The sequence below is a fragment of the Rana temporaria genome, chromosome 3, assembly GCF_905171775.1.
Source record: "Rana temporaria chromosome 3, aRanTem1.1, whole genome shotgun sequence".
Lineage (NCBI taxonomy): Eukaryota > Metazoa > Chordata > Amphibia > Anura > Ranidae > Rana > Rana temporaria.
Genome location: NC_053491.1, coordinates 484,019,898 through 484,031,849, shown reverse-complemented (window position 1 = coordinate 484,031,849; position 11,952 = coordinate 484,019,898).

Here is an 11,952-nt window from a genome sequence, read left to right as displayed (position 1 = left end):
TCTCGGCTACATGTGAATTGAGTTTGGTGGTCTCAGCCCGGCTCCCGGTGGGTGTGCTATGCGAGGTAAGCTTGCGCTTAGTACGCCCACCCCCCTCCCACAAAAACCACCTTACTTACACGCACTGGAAATTGGGTTAACATGCATGCACTTTGACCACACGGTCTCTAAAAAGATAGGCAAAGGACTAACGGGGCTGGTTGAGCGGGCTAGATCCTCTCACTCCCTTATAGGGAGTCCCTCTGCCCAGTTGGGCTTCAAAGCGGAGCAGGTAGGGCGGGCTGTGTGGGAGGACCCCCTCACACACCCACCGGGGCATGGAGAAAGGTGGCAGATTGCCTCTGGGGGAGGCCTGCCTACTCCCAACTCCTGCATTCCGGCTCCTCTCTCGAGTACACGCACAAAATACACTTTAAAAAACAAAAAAAAAGAAGTACAAACTCTGGAGACCTGGGAATCTCGCAACCCGTGACTCTTGTAATGAGGTTCAATATTTTCCTCCAGAAAGATCGGATTCTGGGGCATTCCCACCAAACATGGGCGATAGTGCCCAGCAGTTGGCAACCCCTAAAACATAGTAGGTCAGCAGAAGGAAAAAACGTCACCAATTTGTAAGGCGTTAGATATCATCTGGTCAAAATTTTTAAACTCGCTTCAGTAAGGGAAGTATTAATAACACCTTTATATGCACGGGTTACAGCCGACTGCCAGGACTCCAGACTCCACTGAAATTGGAAATCATCCTCCCAAACTAACATGAAAGAGGATTTACTAGACAAGAAGGAAAGTGACGCGTAGATAATCAAAATGCCTCCCCTCTGCTCCATGGACTGACTGCACCATACTTCATAAGGAGAAAATTTAGGGGGATTAAATCTATCAGGCCAAATGCTGTGGAGGAAATGATTAATCTGATAGAAACGGAATCTTTCCGAATATGGAAGATCCAGGTTACTTACACAGTGTGCTAGGGTTAAGGGACCATTAGATGTAAAAAACTGACCTAGACGATACAGCCCTTTATCAAGCCACCACTGGAACGCTTTTATGTCAATCCGGGGGGGGGGGGGGCAATGGGTTTACGGAATAGGTGAGATAAAGGTTTAACAACCAAAATAAGATTAGGATTTACTTTCAATTTGTCCCACATGGCAAAGGAGTTTGAAAGCGTGGGGGCTAAAATAGGGGGTCTATCTCTGGGGGACTATCTCTGGGGGTCTATCTCCAAGCCAGAAAGTCCAACGTGTGAAGGGGGGCGGCTTGCCATTCAATCTGAACCCAACCAGGCTTTTCCCTCTTAGAGTAAATTATGGAGAATTGGGCTAGCCTAGTATCTATGCACATGGGGTACGCCCAGACCGCCATTTTTTCTAGAGAGATAAGGGGTCTGTTGTTTAATTCGGTAGCCCGAACTCCCCCAAATAAATTTAAGAATTTTGCCCTGGAAATAACGTAAATGGTCTATCCTCAGTGGAATAGGAAGAGCCGGAAATAGGTAAAGCAGCCTGGGCAATAAAGTCATCTTGACTGCGTTTTTTCGTCCTAGCCAGGACAAATTTTGCTTAGACCACAACCTCATGTCTTGTTCCAATTTATGGAACATAGGAGGGTAATTTTTAGCATAAAGAGACTCAAAGTTAGACATAAGATAAATGCCTAAATACTTAATGGAAGAATCACTCCAGGCAAACTGGAAATTTTGTTTGAGCCGGGTAACCATCTCAGTACTCAGGGAGACATTTAAGGCTAAGGATTTAGAAAAATGTACTTGCAGGCCGGAAATTGAACAAAAAGAAGAAAGGATCTTTGTAACGAGACCCTTGCTCGCTCGCTTCCGCTCCCCCGACACTCCTCTGCTACTATTGAGTCAGCTTGCAGATCGCAACGTCTGATGGTTCAGTCATCCAAGGCTCTGGGATCCGAACTACAGCTATGTGCCGTTCGGACTCCATTAGAACAAACACCAGGCAGGCTGTATGTAAGTTCAAACAGGAAGACTTTTATTGGAAGCACACAACACACTTTTATACAGAATTTGGAACATCCCGCCCCCAACAACCGCTTTCCTATTGGTCAATTGTAAAGTACATGTAGTCCTCCTTCAGGTCCTCTTAGCCATGCAAATGAGGACTTGAAAATGAGTCAGCAGGGATTGGTCCGATAGCTTGAATAGAAGTCTGCTATGTGTAATGAGACAGAAGCCCCAGGGGGCAATCAATGTACACAATAGCCAGACACAGAACAATGGAGCCGTCTGGAGCTTTAAGACAGAGCAGAAGACCCCCTGTCATGAAAGGAGATTCCGCAGTCCTGTCAATGTCAGGGGAATTCAGCCCCAGCGCGTCAGTGTGCGCGGCGCGCGTCGCGGGAATGCGCGCGGCGCGCGGCGCGGGAGTGCGCGCGGCGCGGGAGCGCGCGCGCCCGCTGACGGCGTTTGGCGCCAAGGAAACGCTATTTAAACTGGTCAGTCCCTCACCATCTTGCTGACCAGTCTACAGCGTTTACCTGAGAACCTGCATCTGCTACCTATTGATTCACCTGTTTACCTGACCCGGCTTTCCTTGACCTTCCTCGTCTGCAACCCGCCTTTGACCCCGGCTTTTCCTGACCACGGCTCTGCTCAACCCCTGGCTTGTCGCTGCCCGCCCGTATTACTGACCCGGCTTGGACTACCACGATTCTCTGGACTTTCCTTGTTACCTGAACCACTTACCGGTGACCCGACCGGCTTACTTACCTGCCTGATCTCTGTACCTGCAAGTGCCCTGCCTGAACCAGCATACCTACCGGCTACCATTCCTGGACCACTACTCAGCTTTACCACCAGGCACTTGTGTCCCTCCGGACCCTTGACCCTCTGTCCATTCTACCAGTAGGTCTTGGGTCGGAGGCTTACGAGAGGCCGCTCCCTGCACGTTGGGCTCTACAACCAGGTACGTGACAGTACTGGTCAGCCATGACCGAGCCCACGCAGGGAGCGTCTCCTATGGAGGACTTATGCCGCCATCTGGATGGTCTTACTACGGCTGTAAGGAACCTACAAGAGGGTTATACCCGTTTGGAGGAGCGCGTCCAAACTTTGGCTACAACCGCTCCTGCGGCATCCGGAACTTCAGCCACCCCTTCTGTAGTGATGTTGCCACCGGAACCCCGTGTGCCCACACCTGAAAGATTTTCTGGTGACCGCAGCAAATACAGAGCCTTCCGCAACGCCTGCGAACTTTTCTTTGCGCTACAACCTAGAACTTTTTCGCTCGAAGCTACAAAAGTGGGCTTCGTCATCTCGCTGTTATCCGGCGAACCCCAAACCTGGGCACATCGCCTGTTGGAACGCAAGGAAGAATGCCTTAACCATCTTGCTGCCTTTTTTCAAGCCATGGACCTTATTTATGAGCATACTCAGTTAGCGGCAACTGCTGAAGCAGCGTTATGTGTACTCCAACAAGGGCGCAGGGCAGTAGAGGACTATGTAGCTGAATTCAGACAGTGGAGTTCCGACACCAACTGGAACGATGTTGCCCTGCGTCACCAGTTCCGTGCGGGCCTCTCGGACTCATTAAAGGACGAACTGGCTCGAGTGGGCATTCCCGCAACGCTTGACGCCCTCATCCTCCTCTCGGTACAGATCGACAGACGTTTAAGGGAACGGCGTGCTGAACGTACATCCGGTTCCGCACGACCCACATGGATGATGCCACGGGTACCAAGCTCTCCGCATATACCTCTTCCAAGTGCTGTATCGACCTTTGCCGATGCCCCAGAACCAATGCAACTAGGCCTACTGCGGCCCTCTCTAACACCAGAAGAGCGCCAGCGGCGCCGACGCAATAATCTCTGTCTGTATTGCGGAGGATCCGGGCACTATGTAAACACCTGCCCTGTCAAGTTCCGTAAGTGTTCAGTCTTGCCTTCTACCCTTTCATCTACTTTATGTAATAATGATACTCACCTGGTAATTTCAATCTCTCTGCAGCTCCCAGGAGGGGACGTCCAAGTACCCGTGATTATTGATTCCGGCGCTTGCAGCGGCTTCATGGATGCTTCCTTTGCCGCCCGACATGGAGTTCCTCTTCGACCTAGACGCTCGGAACTCACCGTTCATTTAGCCGACGGATCAGCCATCAGATCCGGCCCTGTCACTCAGGAAACTGCCCCCTTACACATGCTCATTGCTAACAACCATCGAGAAGTTCTTTGTTTTGATATCATTGTGTCACCTATCTTTCCCGTTATCTTGGGAATGCCCTGGTTAAAGACTCATAATCCCCAGATTGACTGGGAGTCCGGGGAGATCAACTTCCTTTCTTCTTACTGCCGCCAACGTTGCCTCCAGGAGTCTGCAGCTTCCTCATCTCCCTTAATGTGTCTAGACTCTGAAGTTGGAAACCGTCAACTGGTTCCGGAGGCGTATCATGGTTTCCTGGATGTTTTTAGTAAAAGAGGGGCAGAAACCTTACCTCCACACAGGTCCTACGACTGCCCAATTGAACTTTTACCTGGTGCAGAAATCCCGTTTGGTAGGATATTTCCCTTGACAGAACTGGAATTGGGCACGTTAAGATCCTATATTGACGAAAACCTTGAAAAAGGCTTCATACGCCCTTCCACATCCCCCGCGGGAGCCGGCATATTCTTTGTGGAGAAGAAAGACCATTCTCTACGCCCCTGCGTAGACTATCGGGATTTGAACAAAATCACAATTAAAAACAGATATCCCCTTCCTCTTGTCCCCGAATTATTCCAGAGACTAGGAGCAGCCGTCATCTTTACCAAACTCGATCTCCGCGGGGCCTACAACCTTGTCCGTATTAGAGACGGAGACGAGTGGAAGACAGCATTCCGCACCAGATTCGGGCACTTTGAATATTTAGTTATGCCCTTCGGTTTGTGCAACGCCCCAGCCACCTTCCAACATTTCGTAAACGATATATTTAGAGACTACCTTGATCTATTCGTCATTATCTATCTGGACGACATCCTGGTCTTCTCTTCCTCCCTGCCAGATCATCGGAAGCATGTCCAAAGAGTCCTAGCGCGGCTCCGTCAACATAGCCTATACGCTAAAGCCGAGAAATGCGAGTTTGAACAAGAAAGTATTCAGTTTCTGGGTCTTATAATCTCAATCGAAGGTGTCAGGATGGATCCTCAGAAGGTCACTGCTATCACAGAGTGGCCTGCTCCCACCGATAAGAAAGCAGTCCAACGCTTCGTGGGATTTGCGAATTTTTATCGTAAGTTCATCAAGGGCTTCTCTTCAATAATCGCCCCTATCACAAGTCTAACCAAACAGGGCACCCGTTTTCAGTGGTCTCCCGAGGCACAAGCTGCTTTTGTCACCTTGAAGGATCTGTTTATTTCAGCCTCTATCCTGAAGCATCCTGATCCGGTCCTACCCTATACATTGGAGGTGGATGCCTCTGAAGTGGCGGTCGGGGCAGTGCTCTCTCAAAGACAGGGGTCCAAATCGCTCCTACATCCGGTCGCTTTTTTTTCCCGCAAACTTTCAGAAGCCGAGAGGAATTATGATGTTGGGGACAGGGAGATTTTGGCAATCAAAGCAGCCCTCGAAGAATGGCGCTATCTTCTGGAGGGTGCTGCACACCCTATTCTGATCTTCACGGATCATAAAAACTTAGAGTATTTAAAGGTTGCCAAAAGACTGAAGCCACGCCAGGCCAGGTGGGCATTGTTCTTCACCCGATTTTCGTTCCATATAACCTACAGACCTGGGTCGAAAAACACCAAGCCCGACGCCCTCTCCCGGATGTTCAGTGGTCTTGAAGTCCCTTCATCTTCAGACACCATCCTTACTCCTGGAAATTTTCTCATGTTACAAGGAGACCTTCTCTCTCAAATCAAGCAGGCTTCTTCAGGAAATTCCTTAGCCCCAGATCCTACTCTACAGTTAAGGGATGGCTTACTCTGGAACAAGGACAAGATTTTCGTCCCTCAACAGCTACGGGTAGCAGCTCTTAAGTCCTGCCATGACCATGAGCTAGCTGGTCATTTTGGGATACATAAGACGGCTGAGCTCCTCCAGCGCACCTTCTGGTGGCCCCAACTACTTCAGGACTGTAAAAATTACGTGGAATCCTGTATTACCTGTATTCAGCATAAGGGTAGCAGAACCAAAGCTTGGGGTTTACTCAAACCACTGCCTGTTCCAGAGAAACCGTGGAGAAGGATTTCAATGGACTTCATTGTTGAGCTACCCCCTTCGGAAGAATATACCACTATCTTTGTGGTGGTGGACAGGCTTTCAAAGATGGCGCACTTCTTACCAATGCTGGGGACACCTTCTGCGGCTGAAACAGCAAAAATTTTCATAAGAGAGATTGTGAGACTTCATGGCATACCTGCTAATATTGTATCGGACCGCGGGGTGCAATTCACCTCAAGGTTTTGGAAGGCTCTGTGCGGGGCATTGAAGATTGACCTTTCCTTTTCTTCTGCGTACCACCCGCAGACCAATGGCCAAACGGAGCGCACCAATCAGACGCTCGAGCAATATCTGCGATGCTTCTCCAGTTTTTCACAGGACGATTGGGCCTCTCTATTGCCTCTGGCAGAGTTCGCCTACAACAACTCGGTCCATTCGGCCACCAACCAATCTCCATTTTTTGCTAATTATGGCTTCCACCCTCTCTTCCTATCCAACACTATCCCGGAATGCTCAGTACCAGCTGCCCAAGAAACCTTGGATTTTTTCGCCACTAATAATAAATTACTCCAAGAGACAATGGCAAAGGCCCAAGAACATAATAAAGAGGTATTCGACAGGAGGAGAAGGGGGGAACTTGATCTGGCTCCAGGAGACCAAGTTTGGCTGTCCACTTTGAACCTAAAACTAGCCTGCCCGTCCAAGAAACTTGGTCCCAAGTTTGTGGGGCCTTTCCAGATTCTCAGGAGGATTAACGAAGTGGCCTACGAGTTAAAACTACCTGCTTCTTTCCGGATCCATCCAGTTTTCCATGTGGCACTTCTCAAGCCTGCGATCCCGGATCCCTTCACCGACCGGAATGTCGGTCCCCCCGAGCCGGTACTTATCGACGGCGAGGAGGAATTTGAGGTGGAATCCATCCTAGATTGTCGGAAGAGACGTAACCTAGTGCAATACCTAGTGAAATGGAAGGGTTATGGTCCGGAAGAAAATTCCTGGGAACCAGAAGCCAACATTCATGCCCAGAGACTGATCCAAGCTTATAAAAGGGCACACCCAAGAAGATTGGCCCAGTTGGGCATCCGGAGGCTGCCCGTAGAGGGGGGGCAATGTCATGAAAGGAGATTCCGCAGTCCTGTCAATGTCAGGGGAATTCAGCCCCAGCGCGTGCGCATTGGCGCGCGTTTGCGCGCGCATGCGCGCGTCAGTGTGCGCGGCGCGCGTCGCGGGAATGCGCGCGGCGCGCATCGCGGGAGTGCGCGCGGCGCGGGAGCGCGCGCGCCCGCTGACGGCGTTTGGCGCCAAGGAAACGCTATTTAAACTGGTCAGTCCCTCACCATCTTGCTGACCAGTCTACAGCGTTTACCTGAGAACCTGCATCTGCTACCTATTGATTCACCTGTTTACCTGACCCGGCTTTCCTTGACCTTCCTCGTCTGCAACCCGCCTTTGACCCCGGCTTTTCCTGACCACGGCTCTGCTCAACCCCTGGCTTGTCGCTGCCCGCCCGTATTACTGACCCGGCTTGGACTACCACGATTCTCTGGACTTTCCTTGTTACCTGAACCACTTACCGGTGACCCGACCGGCTTACTTACCTGCCTGATCTCTGTACCTGCAAGTGCCCTGCCTGAACCAGCATACCTACCGGCTACCATTCCTGGACCACTACTCAGCTTTACCACCAGGCACTTGTGTCCCTCCGGACCCTTGACCCTCTGTCCATTCTACCAGTAGGTCTTGGGTCGGAGGCTTACGAGAGGCCGCTCCCTGCACGTTGGGCTCTACAACCAGGTACGTGACACCCCCCCACTGTGTAACAGATTTCAAGGAGGAACACTTCCGCATTCCAAGGTCCATGACAATACTTCCCCTGGGAAACAGTCCAACAGCCACAGTGGGACCCCGAATGGGTCAACTCGAGGATGTTGGAAAAGTAGTCTTAGGGTTACAGGTCTGTCTGCCGGGGTAACACCTCCCGTCTCAGTGCCAGCATGTCCCGGGTCCCCAGTATCTTTTCTGGCCCATAGTCTGTCGGTAGGATGCCCGCCCCCAGTCCCTTTCAAAACACACAGTGACAGTGGGTTCTGTCACATTTCTCCCCTTTCCACCCCAGGCAAACAGGAAAAGCAAAAGTACGACTCTGGCGCTGGGGAACAAAACCGCACATACGATCCCCCGGGAATAAAAACAGCCGCTGCAGAGTGGGAACAGCTGTCTGCACTCCTCTGATCCGGGGCTGGGTTGCAGATATTGGGGGGAGCTGAAATATCCTCTGCCCTGATGCCAGCGCTTCAGCTGGTAGGGAACATAGGCTGGTAGGGCTATGCATTTGGGGAGGAAAAGGTACTTGCTTTTCTACTGGTGTAGTTACCAGCCGCTGAGAAGTTATCTTGCAGGGACTATTTCCCAGGATTCTTCATCTCTTGTTCTGATGCTGGGCAGAGACCATCAGCGCTCTGTCCTGTAGCCAGCACTTCTGCTGTCCAAGTGCTGGGGAGGGAGAATTGCTTCCTCTACTCCCGGTGGGGATATCTGTGGTTGGGGAAACAGCTCACGCAGGTCATCTCTCAGACTCTCCGGATCCAACTCTTTTTCTGATGCGGGGCAGATTACAGTGGTACTCTGCCCTGTAGCCAGCGCTTCTGCTGGGGGGATGAACATTGTGGTAGTGTCCAATTGCTGGAAAGGGAGAATTGCTTCCTCTACTCCCAGTGGGGATATCTGCTGTTGGGGAAACAGCTCACGCAGATCATCTCTCAGACTCTCCGGAGCCAACTCTTTTTCTGATGCTGGGCAGATGCCAGGGGCACTCTGCCCTGTAGCCAGCGTTTCTGCTGGGGCACCAGATGAGATACTCTGGACTTGCTGCTGATCACCATTTCCCAGCCTTCCAGCACCTGTCTCAACTCCCCTCTCTGAGACCTTCATGCTATTAGCTTGTCTCGCTGCCTGGGGGACCTTCGGTGCGTTCCGGCATTCTAGCGCTCGCAGTGCCCTCTGTATCATCGCCGCTTCTTCCATTGCGGTTAGGACGGGAAAACGTAGGGTCACCCATGGCCCCATTTGCTCCTCAACTTTTTGATTGTCTGCTATTTCTACCGGGCAGTCCCAGGCAACGGGGGCCATGCCAGGCTGCTGATCACCGTCAAACAGCTGCTTGTAGGCAATCTCGAGCTCCCATTCCTGCTCAACCAGACCTCCAAAGGGAATACAACCTGCCCAAGAACCAATCTGTGACATGCCCACCAGATGGAACTCTACGTTGGCTATGCTGCAGCGGCTGCACACGCAGCAGAGGGCCATCAATGAGTATCTGTGCCAATATGGCAGCAGAACTGGGTCAGGGGAGCTTGGTTTTTTTTCCCACGCCAGTGGGCCTTGATCAGGGATGCATGCACTGTCCTGTCACCATTTGAGGAGGCCACAAGGATGGTGAGCAGTGACAGTGCATGCATCAGTGAGACTGTCCCTCTTATTCACATTTTGGAGCACACACTGCGTGGAATAATGGACAGGGCCCTTTAGGCAGAACAGAGGGAGGAAGAGGAGGACTTCCTTACCTCTCAAGGCCCCCTTTATCCAGACAGTGGTCCTACTTGCCCGCCTAACACAGAAGAAGAGGACGAGGAGGAGGAGGATTGTGTCAGCATGGAGGTGGAGCCTAGCACTCAGCATCAGCAGCAGTCTTCAAGGGATCAATTACAGTCCCAAGGAACCCATGGACTTGTACGTGGCTGGGATGTGGTGGCTGCGGATCCTGTCGTCCTCAGTGACCCAGAGGACTCCGGACCGAATGTCTCAGCAAACCTACGCTGCATGGCCTCCCTGATCCTGCAAAGCCTGCGGACGGATCCACGTATTCATGCTATCAAGGAGAGGGAACATTACTGGCTGGCAACTCTCCTTGATCCACGTTACAAGAATAAGGTTGTGGACCTTATCTTGCCGGCGCAGAGGGAGCAGAAGATGAAACATCTTCGGGAGGCCTTGCAGAAAGGTCTGTGCCACGCGTTCCCAGAGACTGGGGGGTTACAAAATCCAGGTCCTGGACAATGTGTTGCTGAGGCTTCGGTCAGTCACAGAAGGAGCGGTAGAGAAGGTGACCGTCTGACCAATGTGTTCAGACAATTTTTTAGTCCGCACTACCAAGGTATGACCGGTTCCAGCAACCATCGCCAGCGTTTGTTTTACATGGTGTGGGAATACCTAGGGGCAAGATCAGACTTGGACACCTTTCCCACCGAAAATCCTCTGCCTTACTGGGTCTTGAGGATGGATCACTGGCCAGAGCTTGCACAGTAAGCAATTGAGCTACTGGCTTGTCCTGCATCCAGCGTTCTTTCAGAAAGCACATTCAGTGCTGCTGGAGGCTTTGTGACCGATCACAGGGTTCGCCTCTCCACCGACTCCGTCGATCGACTGACCTTCATAAAAATGAATCAGGCTTGGATCACCACCAGCTACCAAGCACCTGATGCTGATGTAACTGAATATATTTTTTTGAAATGTCAGATCCCTTGGAGACTGCCTATGCTGATGCTGAGTGACTGTCCTGTTATGCTGACTGAATATCCTTTTCCTCCGCAATGATCTTGCTGATAGCTTGTAAGAACATTGTTGGTTCTGGGCATGCCGCAGAGAGTAGTGGGTATGACCAGATTGGGTATAAGAAGGGCTAAGTTCCCTTTCACATTGGAGCAACTTGTGCGATTTGACCTGTCACATCGCATGACAAGTCGCACCCTATTTCCGGCAATGGCCATGTTCAAATGCAGCACTGATTTGAAAAAGTTGTTCCTGCACTACCTTTGGTAATTTCAGGTGCGACTTGCATAGACATCTGTACATGAAGTCGCACAGATGTCTTTCAAGTCACACCTGAAGTCGCGCTCACATGCGGTTTTGAAAACATACGAATTTAGATGAAGTTGCACGATTTCAAAGCCGCAGTCAATGTGAAAGGGGGCTCAAAGAGGATGATTAAACAGAAGCACCCCCTGACCACCTACCTCTAAATAAACATAGCAGCTGCATCGGTGACTACACATTGCCGTGATATCGATGCTTAGCTTCACAGTCCCGCAACCAGACATGTCACAGGCGGCACTGTTACATTTTCCCATTTATGTCACAGTCGCCACAGCCACAAGCCAAATGCACAGATAATCAGAGACTGCGGATGGACTACAGGTAATGACCAGAGACTGCAGATGCGACTACAGGAAATGACTAGAGACTGCAGATGCGACTACAGGAAATGACCAGAGACTGCGGATGCAACTACAGGAAATTACCAGAGACTGTGGCTGCGACTACAGGAAATGACCAGAGACTGTGGATGGACTACAGGAAATGACCAGAGACTGTGGATACGACTACAGGAAATGACCAGAGACTGCGAACGGACTACAGGAAATGACTAGAGACTGCAGATGTGACTACAGGAAATGACCAAGCACTGCAGACAGACAACCGGAAATGACCAGAAACTGCAGATGCGTCTACAGAAAATGACCAGAGACTGCAGATGCGACTACAGGAAATGACCTGAGACTGCAGGAAATGACCAGAGACTGCGGATGTGACTACAGGAAATGACCAGAGACTTTGGACGGACTACAGAAAATTACCAGAGACTGTGGATGCGACTACAGGAAATGACCAGAGACTGTGGATGCAACTACAGGAAATTACCAGAGACTACAGATGCAACTACAGGAAATTACCAGAGACTACGGATGCGACTACAGGAAATGACCCGAGACTGCAGATGCAACTACAGGAAATGA